Source organism: Kogia breviceps, chromosome 7, assembly GCF_026419965.1.
Source record: "Kogia breviceps isolate mKogBre1 chromosome 7, mKogBre1 haplotype 1, whole genome shotgun sequence".
NCBI classification, from domain to species: Eukaryota; Metazoa; Chordata; class Mammalia; order Artiodactyla; family Physeteridae; genus Kogia; species Kogia breviceps.
Genome location: NC_081316.1, coordinates 82,102,812 through 82,121,515, shown reverse-complemented (window position 1 = coordinate 82,121,515; position 18,704 = coordinate 82,102,812). Strand labels below are relative to the sequence as shown.

Sequence of the window (18,704 nt, the reverse complement as noted above, 5' to 3'; positions counted from 1 at the left end):
CTGGTTGGGGAACCGAGATCCTGCAAGCCATGCAGCGCAGAAAAAATATAAAAAATCCCTGAGAAGTAAGGAGTTGATGAAACTAGATGGGGAATAACCTGCCTGCCTTAGGCCTTTCACTCACTCTTTACCCTTTCAAAACATCAGTTAGTGGACTGTGATCTAGGGAGACTGCCTTCTGCAAGAGCTGCTTCTTCCTAAACTGGGTTTAAAGGTAAGGCCCTGAAATAAAGTTTGGTTTGGTGAGATGATACTGAATGGGAACAATACATGTGGTCTTGTGGTACCTAGAACTCTGTCCCAAGGTTTGTTCTTTCCCCATCTTAAAACTTGACATTCTGGTCTTTGACCCTTGCCCAGTATACCATCCCAGAGTTATAACCCATACCCCAGGAGAATTTGGACTCATAAGTCAGAGTAGTTGGATACCTGAAAACTGCCTCAAAAGAAAAAGTGAATACCATTTGAAGCAGAACTACTTGAAAAGACAACCAGTAATTTAAAGATGGCATGATAAATATTAAAGAGGTAAGATAATACCAGTATGGAACAAGAATCATAAAATAATCAAATATAACTATTAAGTGAAAAATATAATAGTTGAAATAAAAAGCATAGGTAAGTAGTAGACTGGATTCTATTCATTGAATTAGTGAGGACGTTCAATTGAACTCTTTCATTAGAAAGCAAAGAAATAGAAAAAGATTAGGAGGAGAATAGTATATATAGCAACATTCAGAAATTCCAGGGAGATGAAAATTAAAGTACTGAAAACAAAGAATTTTGAAGATAGTATTTGTGACAGGCATCTGTGTATCTTCTGAATGCAGTTTCTGAAATGGTATCTGCCTCCTGATACTTATACGTTTGCATTATCCTTTCCCCTTGAATATAGGCTGCACCTGGTGACTTGCATCTTAAGGAATAGGACACAGCAAAAGTTACGTCCCTTTGAAGGTTAGATTATGAAAGACTGTGGCTTTTGTCTTGTTCACACAATCTGACTCCTCATTTGCTTTTATGCAGCAGTCCGCCACGTTTGAGCTGCCTGTAGAGAGGCCCAGCAGCAAGGAGCTGAGGGCAGCCTCCAGCCAATGAGGAACTGAGGTTCTTCTTAATAAGACAGCCTGCAAAGAACTGAACAAAAAACAAGCCACAGACAAAATATTTGTAGATTGCATGCTTGATAAAGGACAAGTATTCAGAATATATGAAGAACTCTCATAACTTGATAGAAAAGACATGGAAAATGCTTGACATCATTAGTCATTATAGAAATACAAATTAAAACCACAATGAAATACTACTACATACATATCAGAAAGCCTAAAATTTAAAAGATTGGCCATACCAAGTGTAGGTGAAGATGAGGAGCAACTTGGAATTCTCATACACAGCTACATGAGATTTTGGAAAAACAGTTTGGAAGTTTCTTTAAAAGTTAAATATACATTTATATATAGTAGCCATTCCACACCTAAGTATTTACCCACAAGAAATGAAAGCATGTGTCTATACAAAGACTTGCACACAAATGTTCATAGCCAAGAACTTGAAATAACTCAAATGTCCATCAGAAGGTGACTATGTAAACAAATCATGGTACATGCTTACTGTGGAATAGTATGCCATAAATCAGAGTGAACTGTTAATACCAACGAAATAGCTGAATATCAGAAAATTATCCTTCATGAAAAAAGTTGGACAAAAAAGAGTAAAGTATATATTTTATGTTTTCATTTATATAAAATTCTAAGAAATGCAAACTAAACAATAACCCTCCTTTTCTCCCTTTCTCCAGTCCCTGGTAACCTCTATTCTGCTATCTGTCTCTATGAATTTGCCTATTCTAGGTACCACATATAGCTGGAGTCATACAATATTTGTCCTTTTGTGTCTGACTTCCTTCACTCAGCATGATGTTTTCAGTGTTCATCCATGTTGTAGCATGTATCAGATTTGATTCCTTTTTGTGGCTGAATAATATTCCATTGTATGTGTATACAATATTCTGTTTATTCATTCATCTGTTGATGGACACTTGTGTTGTTTCTATCTTTTGGCTATTTTAAATAATGCTGTTATGAACATTAGTGTACCAGTATCTGAGTCCCTGTTTTCACTTATTAGTATATAACCTAGGAGTAGAATTGCTGGATCATGTGATAACTTTTTGAAGAAATGCTAAACTGCTTTCCACAGCATCTGCACCATTTTACATTCTCACCAGCAATGCATGAGGGTTCTAACTTCTCAACATCCTCATCAATACTTTTTATGTTCTGATTTTTTAAATAGTAGCCATCCTAATGGGCGTGTAGTGGTATCTGTCTCGTTTTGATTTACATTTCCCTAATGACTAATGATGTTGAACATCTTGTTTACTTGGCATTAGTATATATTCTTTGGAGGGTGTCTATTTTGTTAAGTTCCTTGCAGACTGTTTTACTGAGAAACTTTGGAGATACGTCTGTTCAGTCCTTTAACCATTTTTAAATTGGATTGTTTATTTTTTGTTGTTGAGTTATAGGAGTTCTTCATATAGTCTAGTTATTAATTATTTGATAGATACATGGATTTACAAATATTTCCTCCATTCTGTGGATTTTCACTCTCTAAGAGGGTCCTTTGATGCGCAAACGTTTTAAATTTTAATCAAGTCCAATTTTTCCTTTTTTGCTTATGCTTTTGATGTCATATTGGAGAAATCACTGCCAAATCCAATGTCATGAGCATTTTTTTCCTATGTTTAATTCTAACAGTTTTATAGTTTTAGCTCTTAAGCTTAGGTCTTTGATCCATTTTGAGTTACTTTTGTAAATGGCATTAGGTAGGGGTCAAACCTCTTTTGCATATGGATATTGCTTTCCTAGCAACATTTGTTGAAGACTGAATGGTCTTAACACTCTTGTTGAAAATCAACTGACCATATACATGAGGATTTATTTCTGGATTATCTATTCTGTTCCATCTGTCTATGTGTCTGTCCTTATGCCATTACTACACTGTTTTCATTACTGTAGATTTGTGGTTAAGTTTCTCGAAGTCTGGAAGTATGAGTCTTGCTGCTTTGTTCTGATCACTTTGGGTAGTTTGTCATCTTAATATTAAATCTTCCAATCCATAAACACAGGATGTCTTTCTGTATTAGTCTATTTAGGTGGCTATAACAAAATAACACAGACTGGGCAACTTATAAAGAACAGAAAATTTATTGCACAGTTCTGAAGACTTGGAAGTCCAAGATCAAGGCACCAGCACAGTCACCTGGTGAGGGCCCTCTTCCCAGTTTGTTGCGAGCCCCTTCTTGCTGTGTCCTCACAGGGTGAAAGGGCTGAGGGATCTCTCTGGAGCCCCTTTTATAAAGGCACTAATCCCTTTCATGAAGGCTTCACCCTCATGATTTAAGCGCCTCCCAAAGCCTACCTACTAACACCATCATCTTTTGGAGGATTCAGTATGTACATTTTGGGGGGACACAAACATTCAGACCATGCATTCTGTCCCTGCCCACTCAAAATTTATGTCTTTCTCACATGAAAAATACATTCATTCCATCCCAGTAACCCCAAAAGTCTTAAACCTGTTCCAGTGTCAACTCAAAAGTCTAATTCCAAATTGTCATCTAAATTAGATATGGGTGTTGACCTAAAACAAATAGACTCCAGGTTATTCCTCCAGCAAATATGGGTTTATTCAGAATCAGTGGAGAATTGCAGTTTGGGGTCTGCAACCATGGCAAGGCCCTGCAAGGCAAGGGAAGGAGAATGCTTTTACAGAGGGGAAAAGGAAGTTGGGAGGACTATGAACAAAGCCCATGACTTCATTGGCTGAGTCCTTGCCAGGAAGGAAGACTAGTCTGTCTGCTTGTTGGGCTCTGCTGTCATTGCATGGTTTGAGAGCTCCCTCTTCTGGTCTCCTGACTATTTAATTGAAGCTTCCGTTTATTAATTTTTTTTAAGTCTTTACTGAATTTGTTACAACATTGCTTCTGTTTTATGTGGGGTTTTTTTGGCCACGAGGTATGTGGGATCTTAGCTCCCTGACCAGGGATGGAACCTGCACCCCCCGCATTAGAAGGCGAAGTCTTAACCACTGGACCACCAGGGAAGTCCCTATTAATTTTTTACATGGGTGAGATTCAGGGTAGATTCAGCTTATGACAATTGGTTTCCAGCTATGAATCCATGAAGTCAAACAAGTTATGTGCTTCCAAAATACAATGGTGGGACAGGCATAGGATAGATGTTCCTATTCCAAAAAGGAGAAATAGAGAAGAAAAAAAGGGATAAGAGGTCCCACGCAAGTCCAAAACCTTAAGGCACGCTGGGGCAGGGACCTGCACTTTGGACTAACGGGTGGCGCCACCCCAGCTCTCATGGGTTGGAGTCCTGTGCCTGTGGCTTTAGAGGTGGAATCTCATGCCAGTGGCTCTACCAGTTTGGGGGTTTGAGGGTAGTCCCATCACCACAACTCTGCCGGACACTGCTCTAACAGGAGCTTTCTACTGTACCCAAAAGCGGCCCTCTGTGTTGCACATCAGAGGCTCCAGAACAGTCCATCCTTTGGAATCTGGGTGGAGGTAGTCACATCTGGTGCTGTGGACACTGCCAAGATTTACTACCTGTGCCCTCTGGAAGGACCATCGCCATGGCCTGCACTACACCTGGGGTAGCTGAGGTGCTAGGCACCAGAATTTGGGGAGGGGAGAGCAGAACCTGGGATGTGAGAGGGTGCCAGGCAGCAGAAGTCCCTCCTTTTAAATTGTTCTGCCCCACATGCCCTTTCAGTTTGGGACTATGTTGGGAGTGCCTTCGGGGTCATTATTCTATGTCTTGGACAATAGGTCCTGTCTTCTTTTAGATGACCAAGCAATCTCCCCATTGTCTTGAATAGCTCCCAGCTTCTGTTGGCGTGATGATCCATACCAATCTTCTTATCAGATCCTGCCACACACTTTGTATTCTCTCTCAAATGAGTTTTCTTATTTCTTTCAATATGGATAGGCTGAGAATTTTTTGAGTTTTAAATTTCTGCTTTCCCTTTCACTAAGAATTCTACCTTTAAATGATTTCTGTCTTCTCACATGTTAAAAAAGAAACAACAGACCCAAAATGGAGTCACTTGTGCTAAGCCCCATGTCAACAAACCAAGACTTAATACCTAACCTAATTGCAGTTTCAGCCTCTCCCTAGAATGTGACCTTTAACCCCTTGACCTTGAATTACCTGGTCAGCACTAGTGAGATAACCCACCCAATAGATCCCATCTGTCCCCGGTAGGAAGGTCACCTTGCCTAAAAAATTGTTCTTTGCTAGAAACTTCCTTTCCCCATCCCCTGCTGCCTGTAAAAGCCTTCAATTTTATACAGCTCCTCAGAGTTCCTTTCTATCTGCTAGACGGGATGCTACCCAATACATGAATCATTGAATAAAACCAATTAGATCTTCAAATTTACTCAGCTGAATTTTGTTTTTTAACAGATGTGGTGGCAGCAGTTGGACCGAGGAAGGACACTTCTGATGGCTTTAGGGACAAAAAGAAACACAGGCATACCCACGAACCCTTTTGAGGTCTCTTTCTCGCCATTTCTGAAGATTGTGGGTAAGTCCCCCTCAGTTCGGAGCTCTGCTGTCTTTCCATCAAGCTCCCAATCTAATTAGCTTTCCACTGTTCCCCATTTTGAGTGGAAAACCCCAGGATTTGGTTGTATTCCCAGATTCCTCATCAGGGTCTATTGGTGGTTTCTGGCCAGAGTCACACTGGGTCAGACTTAAAAACCAGACTGGGTCCAGGCTTAAACTGGACTGGGCCCATTGTGTTTTGTGTAGGTAAAGGCTATTGCTAATGGAAATCTTGGAAGCAGCCACAAAATTGGTGGGCATGTGTTGAGCATTTAAAAGCTAATAGAGCACTTGCCACCGACCCAAAGACTCCTTTGTTAGGATAAGCTGGTTATGGAACAGGTTAGATTGACACTAGGCCACCTGCCAACCTCAAGAAAATTTCCATGTGACAAGGTACACTGTAAAACATCACACAATTCCCAATTCAGCTGCACTTCCCTTTCAAGTATTAGTTTGGGGGACTTCCTGGGTGGTTAAGACTCCATGCTCACAATGCAGGGGGCCCGGGTTCAATCCCTGGTCAGGGAACTAGATCCCACATGCATGCCACAACTAAGAGTTCACATACCACAACTAAGGAGCATATGAGCCATAACTAAGACCTGGTGCAACCAAATTTTAAAAATAAAAAGGTACTAGTTTGGGTCCAAGAGACCCCAAATCGTAGCTAATTAATTATTTAATAAAAGTGGGATCCTTAAATTCCAAAGTGTTGAGCGCACCACCTTCTAGCACAACTGCTTAGTTTATGTCTAAGAACTATGGTCCCACAAGCCATAGATATCTACAAAAAAGGCAAAAATCTTATTGAAAACAACCTAGAATTACAATGTCCATTATTACAAATGTTCCAATTCAATAAGATCATTTAAGGGACTTCCCTGGAGGTCCAGTGGCTAGAACTCCACACTGCTTCCACTGCAGAGGGCATGGGTTTGATCCCTGGTTGGGGAACTAAGATCCTGCATGATGCACGGCACAGCCTTAAAAAAAAAAAAACCAACAAACAAGACTGTAAACAAAATCTGCCAAGCTAGTAGCCTTGCTGAAGGCCCCATGTCTACCCTCGAAGGAGGGCCCCCAAATGGGCCTCTCCCTGAGTTGACAAGACTCTGAGGGATTTTTCTGATAAACTTCTACGTTAATCTCTTAAACAGTGAAAAATTTTAAATTAAATTAATGAAGAATCTTGCCAAATTCTGATAGATACCAGAGCCTACAGAGCGGCTCCTGGGAAAACTGGCAGAAGCCAGCAAAGAGTGAGAATCTTACCAGATCAGCTCTCCCAAATCTCTGCCTGTGGTGCCCGGTTGAGAGAGGAGAATTAAATTTTACACTGTCCCTTGCTTTCCAAATCCAGACCCATTTGTTATTGATTCTTTCTCTTCCAGGAATAGGTTTGTTTTTGTTTTTTTTGGCTGTGCCACACAGCTTGCAAGATCTTAGTTCCCCAACCAGGGATTGAACCTGGGTCCACGGCAGTGAAAGCACCGTGTCCTAACCACTGAACTGCCAGGGAAGTCCCTCCCAGGGATAGCTATTGCTTTCTTGCTTATCTTTTTTAAATTTTTTATTTTTGTGTGTGTGGTACGCGGGCCTCTCACTGTTGTGGCCTCTCCCATTGAGGAGCACAGGCTCCGGACATGCAGGCTCAGCGGCCATGGCTCACGGGCCCAGCCACTCCGCGGCATGTGGGATCCTCCTGGACCAGGGCACGAACCCGTGTTCCCTGCAACGGCAGGCGGACTCTCAACCACTGTGCCATCAGGGAAGCCCCCTTCTTGCTTATCTTGTCTTGAGTCTTAAGAACTTGGCCTGGCTTTTTGCCTGCCTCGGACATACAGGTTGTCAGTTCCTTCTTTGGGCTACTTTTTGGGAGTGACTCTGGATCTTGGGAAGGTAGTATCCTTTGTACCCTTTTTGATTCCGCTTACATCCAAGGAGGGGTTGTTCAATACTACGAGAAATATTTACTGTTTGTCCCAGCTGGAAAGTAACAAGATATTTAAGAGAATATTTTAGGCCTTCTCCCTTAAGCTAAAATAAAACTATGTAAACAGATGGAAAGAAAAGCCTTAAATTTTAAAGCCTTGTGGAAGGATTTACTAAAGACACATAGCTCTAATCCAGAACATAGAAATCTTTTGATTTACATTTAAGCTGGAAATCTTCCTGATATATAAAAAAACAAACAGAATTCCCTGGCAGTCCAGTGGTTAGGTAGGACTGAGCACTTTCACTGTCGAGGGCCCAAGTTTGATCCCTGGTCAGGGAACTAAGATCCCACAAGCTGTGCAGCATGGCCAACAACAAAAAATAAAAATAAAAAAGCAAATTGAAGTTAATGTGGTTGTAGGGTGGACCAACTTATGATGTCATTTAAGTTGCAATGCAATTCCTTAATAAACTAAAAGCAACTGTCCTTATCTTACAAATCTTTACAAAGCCAGAAATTTGGCTCCAGAAACAATTCAGTGTCCACATATCCTTTTTAACAATTAACTTGGCCTATTCATCTCAAAAGACTTGTAGGTATGGTAAAAATTCTGGCCTTAGGGAACAAAAGTCCTTCTTGGAGGAACTTGCATTTTTTCCCCCATGCCTTTTATATGTAAATGTTCTACCTGGTCCTCTCTGGGAACTCTTGTTTTTTATCTAGACCTTCTCCTTGAAATGCAAGCTTCAGGGAGTTATTTCTTAACAGAAGGGGGGAAAAAGGGGGAGGGGGGTAGGGGTCTTCTTCAGAAATATTAGTAGAAAAAGCTTTAGCCATCTGAGCAGGTAAACTTAACTTATTCCATAAGCTAGTGAGTTTTGCATTTCCATAACCTGTCTCATGGCTAAAAGTTTTAAATGAAAGCTATAAGGTCTCTGTTTGTGTCTATCTGTATTTTTATGTCCCCCCCATATCTATATCTATATCTCTGTGTGTGTGTGTGTGTGTGTGTGTGTGTTTGATGTATTTTCTATCTCTGGGTGGTATTGCCAAAATTAGTTCGTAAACTCTTATTTGATTGGCTTAAGGAAAATTAAGCACTTATGAATTAAGTATTCCTAAAAATCTCAGAAATATAATACTTAAATGTTTTTTCAGGTTCACATGATCTAAGATTAATCTTTAGTAAATGAAGGCTAGCTTAAGTTTGTTGGTTTAATTAAAACAGGCATGTCTTTAGAGTTATCAGCATTAAATATAATATTTTTATTCTACCTAGATGTACTGCAAGTTAAGTGAGCTCATGTTATCTCTGTTATAAAATTTGTCAACAACAACAAAATAGCTTGGGATGATGGCTGATTTTGTCTAATGTCTCGTGAAGTTTTTATGGGTAATCTAAACATAGTTGTTAAGCAATAAGAACCTGTTCTCCTTGTAATAGGACACGGTTGGAAACATTAGCTATATTACCAAGGCTTTGACTGAAATGTCACATTTGAGAGAGATGTACATAGACTCAAATATGACCAGACAGCTTTAAGAAACTGTTGACTTGGGAATTCCCTGATGGTCCACTGCAGGTGGCATGGGTTTAATCCCTGGTTGAGGTACTAAGATCCCACAAGCTGTGTGGCATGGTGAAAAAAGAGGAAAAAAAAGGAAACTGTTGACTTTATAAAGCCTATAAAGCCCCTTGGGGAAATTGGCCTGGTATTCTGCTTACAGGGTTCCCAGCAGACTTAAGAGGTGAATAAGGAAGGTCATTTCTTGGCAGGCCCAGGAACCTCAGGATCTTTGGGGGGACGTTGAGAAGAGAAGAATTCACCCAAACTATAGGTATTGCAGGTAAAATCTGATGGTGAGTTCTTGGCTTGGCTTACTGGCCTCAGAGGCTGTGAGAGTGCAATCTGAGATTCCTTATGAAAAGTTTCAGCAAAGCAGGCTTAAAAAGAGCTTATATGGTCAATTAATGTTCTTGTTGCATTTATGTAAATAATCAAGACAAGTTTATTGCAAACAAATTAGTTTTACTCTGATTATGTTTGGTAAAAAATGGGGATAATTGTAGAGAGAAAAATTATATTTGCAACTTTGTAGATACTCGATTCTAGTCCTGTTAATTGTCTTTAAGGTTTTATTATATACCTGTAAACTGGCCTGGATCTGGAATTCTTCTAGTTTCCTCAAATATCTGGCTATGATTCTCCAAACCACTGTTTCTAATTTTTCCCCACCCTTCTCATTAGGAATCATTAAGAACAGACTGCCCTTAAATTTCCTTGGAAGGGACTATACTAGGTAGGTCTTCCTCACTATCCAGATAGCAGTTAAACTTCAGGGACTTGAACCTTGGGTACATATCTCACAGCTAAAGAAGGCACCACCTGACATCTGGTCCTGTGCAGATGCTGGAGACCTCCCAGTCAAATTGACAAGGAAGAGAAGTAGCTGACATCGATGTAGACTGCTTCCACCTCAGATCGACTTCCTACTTTAACATGAAACCCTTTCTTCTTTTCTCTTTCCTTTACTCTGCAATTGGCCTGGAAAGAAAATACCATAACCCATATCTCCCAGGCCATTGCTAAGGGGAGTAACCTTTCCAACTGCTGAATTCATCATCAAAAAATCCAATCTGTCCAATAACAGTGCCACCTTAGCAGAAATGGTTTGTGCCTTGACAGGGTTTATCCTTATCTGTGATAGTTATCATTCTCCTTAGGTGTATGAATGCCTAGATGGCTGGAGCATAACCAGAAAGTGCCTCTTACATTATCTAACTGCTCTTAACTGTTCACAAACTGAGATACCACATTGGTCAGCTCCCCTGAATTTATTGTTTGTTTGTTTAATATAAATTTATTTATTTATTTATTTTTGGCTGTGTTGGGTCTTCATTGCTGCATGCAGGCTTTCTCTAGTTGAGGCGAGCGGGGGCTACTCTTTGTTGCGGTGTGCAGGCTTCTCATTACAGTGGCTTCTCTTGTTGTGGAGCACAGGCTCTAGGCACGCAGGCTTCAGTAGTTGTGGCACGTGGGCTCAGCAGTTATGGCTTATGGGCTCTAGAGTATAGGCTCAGTAGTTGTGGCAAATGGGCTTAGTTGCTCCGCGGCATGTGGGATCTTCCCGGACCAGGGCTTGAACCTGAGTCCCCTGCCTTGCCAGGCAGATTCTTAACCACTGCACCACCAGGGAAGTCCCAGCTTCCCTGAATTTATATCTTCAAGTTAGAAAGGACCTACCAAGAGGCATTCATGATTCAGGATTGATGCCAAAATATTGGCTCCCTGTATACCAATGCCAAAATGAGATACGGAGACAGAGTTTTGGAGGAGAAAGAAAGGGTGGCCTTATTCTTTGCCAGGCAAAAAGGGAACACAGCAGGCTAGCGCCTCAAGAAATGTGCCCCCCTCCCTGGGGAATAGGGAGAGGTCTTATAGTCGGGTCTTATGGTCAGGTATGCAGTAAGGATCAAGGCAGTAACAGTCTTGTGTTCTTCTTTCTTCTGCAAAGTTTCAAAAGGGTGGGTTTGCTGACAAGATTAGGGTGTGTGAAGGGTCTCAGATGGTCAGGGTCTCCTAATCTTGATGAGCTTCTCTGGTCCCTTTATTCTTGCCTCAGGTGGTTTCATGACTGCTCCTCCCGTGATTAGCAACTGTTCCACATCTGCCCTTTGGAACTCAGGGAAGGTCATGGAAGCCGGACGGAGTCTTGCCTATAAGAAATGGGAGACAAAAAGGCCTCCATGCCCAGGAGCCCCACAGGGCCGCGCCCCCCCCCCCTCAGTTTCAGGATTTGCTTCCTTTGGCAGAGCCCTAATTCCTAATTAAGAGTAAATGCAGATAAGGCTATGATAAGGAACCTCTCCTTAACAATGAACATATTGCAGAATCTGCTGCTAAAACAATAGCTGTCCAACAAAAATCAAACTCTGGCTGAAGTCCTTGATAATAGGATAGCCTTTGATTATCTTTTAGCTGAACAAGGAGGTGTTTGTGCTATGGTTAGCACTACTTATTGCACCTGGATTAACAATTCTGGGGAAGTTGAAACTCAGCTACATAAGATTACTGAACAAGCCTCTTGGCTTCAGAAAGTGATTTCTTCAAGTGATCTTTCTTTGACTTTTAAATTTTGATTTGTTTGGGTCTTGGGGACCATGGCTCCAAAGTACACTCCAAACATTGGGAATTATCCTGAATATAATAATTATAGTAGTCCTCCTGGTGTGCTGTATTCGCTCAAAAGCTTTAAATGCATGTTTGCAGTCACCTACAACCAAGTAAATGATCCCCCTCCTAAGACTGGAATGCCAGAAAAAGAACGAAGAAAATGACTGGCTAAAAACTGAACCTGGTGACTTCCCTAGTGGTCTAGTGATTAAGATTCTGTGCTTCCACTGCAGGGGGCACGGGTTCGATCCCTGGTTGGGGAACTAAGATCCTGCATGCTGTGCAGCGTGGCCAAAAAAAAAAAAAGAAAGACCTGTGAATATACACAAAGGCTCAATAAAAGCTACAAGACTACAGAACAGTAGCTAGGAATGATGCTAATACCTTAAATTTTGATCGTATCTCTCAGGCTAAAAGTCTGATCAAAAGGGATGGATTGTTAAAAAAGAAACAACAGACCCAAAATGGAGTCACTTGTGCTAAGCCCTGTGTCAGCAAACCAAGACTTAATACCTAACCTAATTGGAGTTTCAGCCTCTCCCTGGAATATGACCTTTAACCAGTCAATCTGGAATGACCTGGCCAGCACTAGTAAGGTAATCCACCCAATAGACCCCATCTGTCCCCCATAGGAAAGTCACCTTGCCTGAAACAATCCATTCTTTGCTAGAAACTTCTTTTCCTGCCCTCTTCTGTCTGTAAAAAAGCCTTCCATTTTGTATAGCTCAGAAGTCCTTTCTGTCTGCTAGGTGAGATGCTGCCCAATTTATGAGTTGTTGAATAAAGCCAATTCGTTTTTTGGTTTTTTGTGTGGTTTTTTTGGCCATGCCACATGGCTTGCCAGATCTTAGTTCCCTGACCAGGGATTAAACCTGGGCCTTAGCAGTGAAAGTGCCAAATGCTAACCACTGGACCACCAAGGAATTCCCAAGCCAATTAGATTTTCATATTTACTCAGTTGAATTTTGTTTCTTAATACACATTTTACCATAAGCATTCAAGAGAAGCCAGGCTGCTCCTTCAATATTTTGCTTTAGAAATTTCTTCAGCCAGACAACAGTTTCATCACTTACAAGTTCTACCTTTTACAAAAAACTAGGACACGAACACAGTTCATCCAAGCTCTTTGCCACCTCATAATAAGGATTGCCTTTTCTCCTGTTTCCAGTAACACATTCCTTATTTCCAACTGAGACCTCATTAGAATGGTCTTTCCCATCCATATTTCTACCAATATTCTGGTCACAACCACTTAAGTATTCTCTAAAAAGATTGAGGCCCTCTTTACAGCTCTCCTCTTTTCCTTCTGAGCCCTCGTGAGAATTGCCCTTAACAGTCATTCATGACAATATAGGCTTTTTCTAGCATGTACCTCCAAATTCTTCCAACCTCTGCCCATACCCAATTCCAAAGCTGCTTCCATATTTCTAGGTATTTGTTATGACAGCAATCCCACATCTCGGTATTAATTTCTCTTAGTCTGTTTAGGCTGCTATAAAAAGATATCACAGGGCTTCCCTGGTGGCGCAGTGGTTGAGAGTCCGCCTGCCGATGGAGGGGACACGGGTTTGGGCCCTGGTCTAGGAGGATCCTACATGCCATGGAGCGGCTGGGCCCGTGAGCCATGGCCACTGGGCCTGCGTGTCCGGAGCCTGTGCTCTGCAATGGGAGAGGTCACAACAGTGAGAGGCCCGCATACCACAAAAAACAAAAACAAAAACAAAAAGATATCACAGACTGGGTAGCTTATAAACAGCAGAAATTTATTGCTCATAGTTCTGGAGGCTGGAAGTCTGACAAGATCAGGGTGCCAGATGAGGGCCCTGTTTTGGGTCAAAGACTTCTTGTAGTACCTTCACAAGGCAGAAGGGGCTAGAGATCTCTCTGGAGCGTCTTTTATCAAGGCACTAATACCATTTATAAGGGTTCTGCCCTCATGATTTAAGTACCTCCCAAAGCCACATCTATTAATACCATCACCTTTAGTGGATTAGGATTTATTTATTTTTTTAACTGTTAAACAATTTTTATAGTTTACTTTTTTAATTGAAGTATAGTTGATTTTCAATGTTGTGTTAGTTTCTCATGGGATTTTATTTTTTAATTTATTTTTTTAATGATTATTTCTTTTATATATTTATTTCGTTGCACTGGGTCTTAGTTGAAGTAGGTGGGCTCCTTAGTTGTGGCATGTGGGCTCCTTAGTTGTGGCATGCATGTGGGATCTAGTTCCCTGACCAGGGATTGAACCTGGGCCCCCGGCATTGGGAGCGCGGAGTCTTAACCACTGCACTACCAGGGAAGTCGCTCATGGGATTTTAATGCATGAAATTTGGGGAGTACAACCATTCAGACCATAGAACTTCGCATTTATTTATATCTTAATTCTTTTCAGCAATGATTGATTGATTGGCCATGCCACATAGCATGTGGGATCTTATTTCCCTAACTAGGGATTGAACCCACACCCCCTGCACTGGAAGCACAGAGTCTTAACCACTGGACCCCCAGGGAAGTCCCCTCAGCAATGTTTTAGGTCTCAGTATACAAGTTATGTATGTAGGTTAGCATACCTAACCTCCTTGGTTAGGTTTATTCCTAAATATTTTATTCTTCTTTATATTATTGTAAGTGGAATTTTTTTCCCTTAATTTCCTTTTCATATTGTTTAGTGCTAGTGTATAAAATGCAATGGATTTTTGTGTTGACTTTGTATCCTGAAACTTTGCTAAATTTGTTTATTAACATTTGTGTGTGTGTGTGTAATATATGGGGTTTTCTACATTTAAGATCATGTCATCTGTGAATAGAGATGATTTTACTTCTTCCTTTCCAGTTTGGATGGCTTTTATTTCTTTTTCTTGTCTAATTGCTCTGGCTAAAACTTCCAGTAGAAGTGACAAAACTGGGCATGCTATCTTATTTCTGATCTTAGAGGAAAGCTTTTTAGTCTTTCACCATTGAGTATATTTTCTCTTGGTCGTCCAGTTTGTTGGCATACAAAATTATTCATAGTATTCTCTTATAATCCTTTTTATTTCTGTATAATTGGTAGCTATGTCTTCACTTTTATTTCCAATTTTGTAATTTTAGTCTTCTCTTTTTTCTTTTTTTTTCTTTTTTTTTTTTTTTTTTTTGTGGTACGCGGACCTCTCACTGTTGTGGCCTCTCCCATTGTGGAGCACAGGCTCTGGACACGCAGGCTCAGCGGCCATGGCTCACGGGCCTAGCAGCTCCGCGGCATGTGGAATCTTCCCGGACCGGGGCACGAACCTGTGTCCCCTGCATCAGTGGGCAAACTCTCAACCACTGTGCCACCAGGGAAGTCCTCTTCCTTTTTAATGTATGCATTTATAGGTATAAATCTCTCTCACAGAACTGCTATCATCTTCCTGATGTACTGACTCTTTATCTTTATAAAATGCCCCTCTTTATATTTTTTTATAAATTTTATTTATTTATTTATTTTTGGCTGTGTTGGGTCTTTGTTGCTGTGTGTGGGCTTCCTCTAGTTGAAGCAAGCGGGGGCTACTCTTTGTTGTGGTGTGCAAGCTTCTCATTGCGGTGGCTTCTGTTGTTGTGGAGCACAGGCTCTATGTGCGCAGGCTTCAGCAGTTGTGCCTCACAGGCTCTAGAGCACAGTCTCAGTAGTTGTGATGCATGGGCTTAGTTGCTCTGTGGCATGTGAGATCTTCCCAGACCAGGGCTTGAACCCATGTCCCCTGCATTGGCAGGCGGATTCTTAACCACTGCGCCACCAGGGAAGCCCATCCGTTGTATATATGTACCATATCTTCTTTATCTATTCTTGTATCAATGGACATTTAGGTTGCTTCCATGTCTTGGCTATTGTAAAAAGCACTGCAATGAACATTGGGGTCCATGTATTCTTTGGGACCATGTTTTTCTCCGGGTATATGCCCAAGAGTGGGATTGCAGGATCATGTGGTAGCTCTAGTTTTAGTTTCTTAAGGAACGTCCATACTGTTTTCCATAGTGGCTGCACCAATTTACATTCCCACCAACAGTGTAGGAGGGTTCCCTTCTTTCCACACCCTCTCCAGTATTTATTGTTTGTGGATCTTTTTTATTTTTTTAAGCCTCACAGCATGTGGGATCCTAGTTCAAACCCATGCCACCTGCATTAGAAGCATGGAGTCTTAACAACTGGACCACCAGGGAAGTACCTGTTTGTGGATTTTTTGATGATAGCCATTCTGACTGGTGTGAGGTAATATCTCATTGTAGGTTTTTTTTGGCTCCATTGGGTCTTTGTTGCTCTAGTTGCAGTGAATGGGGGCTACTCTTCGTTGCAGCGCGGGCTTCTCATTGTGGTGGCTTCTCTTGTTGCGGAGCATGGGCTCTGGGCACATGGGCTTCAGTAGTTGTGGCACGCAGGCCCAGTAGTTGTGGCTCACGAGCTCTAGAGCACAAGCTCAGTAGTTGTGGCACATGGGCTTAGTTACTCCACGGCATGTGGGATCTTCTTCGACCAGGGCTTGAACCTGTGTCCCCTGCATTGGCAGGCAGATTCTTAACCACTGTGCCAGGGAAGTCCCTGATGCTTACTCTTTATGTGGCATATCTTTTTCTTTCTTTTCTTTCTTTCTTTCTTTCTTTCTTTCTTTCTTTTTTTTTTCTTTTTTTTTTCCGGCCATGCCACATAACTTGTGGGATCTTAATTCCCTGACCAGGGATCAAACCCAGGCCCTGGCAGTGAAAGTGCTGAGTCATAACCACTGGACTACCAGGGAATTCCCTGGCATATCTTTTTCTGTTCTTCTCCTTTCAACCTACTTGCACATTTTAAAGTGTATCTTTTGTATAAAGTTATATAGTTGGGTCTTGCTTGTTTGTTTATTCTGACAATCTCTGTCTCTTAATTTATGCTTTTTGCTTACTTACCATTAATGTAATAATTAGTATGTTTGGATATAGGTCTGCCATTTTGGTGTTTATTTTCTTTGCTTCATCTGTTTTTAAATTCCTTTATTGGCTTATTTATTTATTTACTTTCTTAGAAATATTTATTTATTTGGCCTTGCCGGGTCTTAGTTGTGGCATGTGGGATCTTTTTACTTGCGGTATGCAGACTCTTATTTGTGGCATGCGGACTCTTTAGTTGCAGCATGAGGACCCTTATTTGTGGCATGAGAACTCTTAATTGCAGCATGCCTGCAGGATCTAGTTCCCTGACCAGGGATTGAACCCAGGCCCCCTGCATTGGGAGCTTGGAGTCTTACACACTGGACCGCCAGGAAAGTCCCTCCTTTACTGGCTTTTTTAGCTTAACCTCTTTATATTTTCATTGGTTGCTCTAGGAATTCTAATGTGCATCTTTGACTTATCAGCATATACTTAATATTGTACACTTCACATAAGGAAAAGGAAACTTGTCATAGTGTAACTCTATTTTCCCACTTCCCCCCACTCCCCTTGTCCTCTCAGCAATTTTTTTGATTCACTCATGATTTTGCATATATTATGGATAATTAATTCTCACTGAATAGTATTCCATCTTGTGAATAGAATATATCAATGGATCCACCTATTGTAGAGTTTGAGTTTTTGCTTTTATTATACTTTTGTATCTATTATTTTGGGGGTGAACATATGTACCCATTTTTGTTGAGGGTACCTAGGAGAATTGATGGGTTAAGAGGTATGCATATGTGTGACTTAACTGATCAGTTTCCAAAGCAGTTGTACCAGTTTACACTTAAATGAGATTTCCAGTTGTTTCACATCAGTACTTAATGTTATGTTTATCTTTAGCCATTTACTTGGGTGTGTAGTGATATCACATTTTAATTCAAAACTTAAAAACCACTGTGCTGACCAGACAAAACAATATGTGGGCCAGATGTGGTCCATAGGCCACCTCCAGATTAAACTGTGTTGTCTGTGAGAATTAATGTTTGTCTTACTTAATATGAGTGTGAATAATTTAATAATTGTCTAGTGAATAGCTGGAAGATAAAAAATTCATGCTACAGCCATCAGTGGAGAGATTTTGAAGCAAACTGCACCTGGAGCATCCATTTGCATCTTTCTTGCCCTGTTTGGTGGGGTGAGTGGAAATAACCATGGTATCATCAGGACCATGATAAATGTAGCCCTAAGACCATAGATGCACAGAGAAAAGAGCCCTTAACCCAGCTGTGGGAGGTTGTCTATAACCTGGTCCATCCACTACCACTCCTCACCATGCAACTTGCTGTGACATCAGACTGTTTCCTGAACTTCACAGTGCTCTCAAGACCAAAATGTTTTTAGGCCTTTGTTCATGCCATTTCTTCCATCTGTTCTTTCTCCTTTCTCTGTTTGACAAACTCCTACTCATCCTTCAAGGCTCACCCTAAATTTTCACTTCCTGTCGCAAAGCTTTCCTCAGTCCCCTTGGCACAGCTGGATACGTCTTCCTCAGAGCTCCCACTGCACCATGTTCCTATCGAACTTCATTGAATCATTTTTTGTTTATGTATCCCTCTAAGTTGGGTGTCTGGGAATGTGGCTGAGGTGGATACCTGATATTTTTGCCACCCAGCCCTCAGTCATCCTACTTCTGGGAACAGTGCCCTAAATTTCTTTTGGGACACTACCCCACCCCTGCTCTAAGCTCTGTTATGGTCTAAAGACCATCTCTTCCAGATCACAGTAGATTCAGAGATGGCCACAAGACCCAATTCAGGCTAATGTGCAACAGTTTGAATTTTATTCATACTGTTGGAGGAAGAGAAGCTCTCTTGGCTAGACTTGAACCAAGAAGGGCATTAGTCTAGAGCTGCTGAATATCACTGCAATCTCTGAATGAGCCAGCCCAGTGGCTGTAAAGATGGAAACAAAGCAAAGTCTAAGTGATAATATTTGAGTCCCTGGACCAAGCAGTTTCTGGACTTCTCAGGTATGTGGCCCAATATTTTCCCTTCTTGGGATTAAATCAGTTTGAGCATGGGGGTTCCTGTT

At 41.2% G+C, this 18,704-nt stretch overlaps 1 long non-coding RNA gene across 1 annotated transcript in view; it reads left to right on the top strand.

Annotated features, from left to right (window-relative positions):
• Positions 1 to 5,490: 5,490 nt before the first annotated feature.
• LOC136794517 (uncharacterized) overlaps positions 5,491 to 18,704 on the top strand; it is a 49,402-nt gene continuing 36,188 nt past the window's right edge. The window contains exon 1 of the long non-coding RNA XR_010841435.1: positions 5,491 to 5,604. This is a non-coding gene — a long non-coding RNA (uncharacterized lncRNA). The remainder of the gene's footprint in view (positions 5,605 to 18,704) is intronic.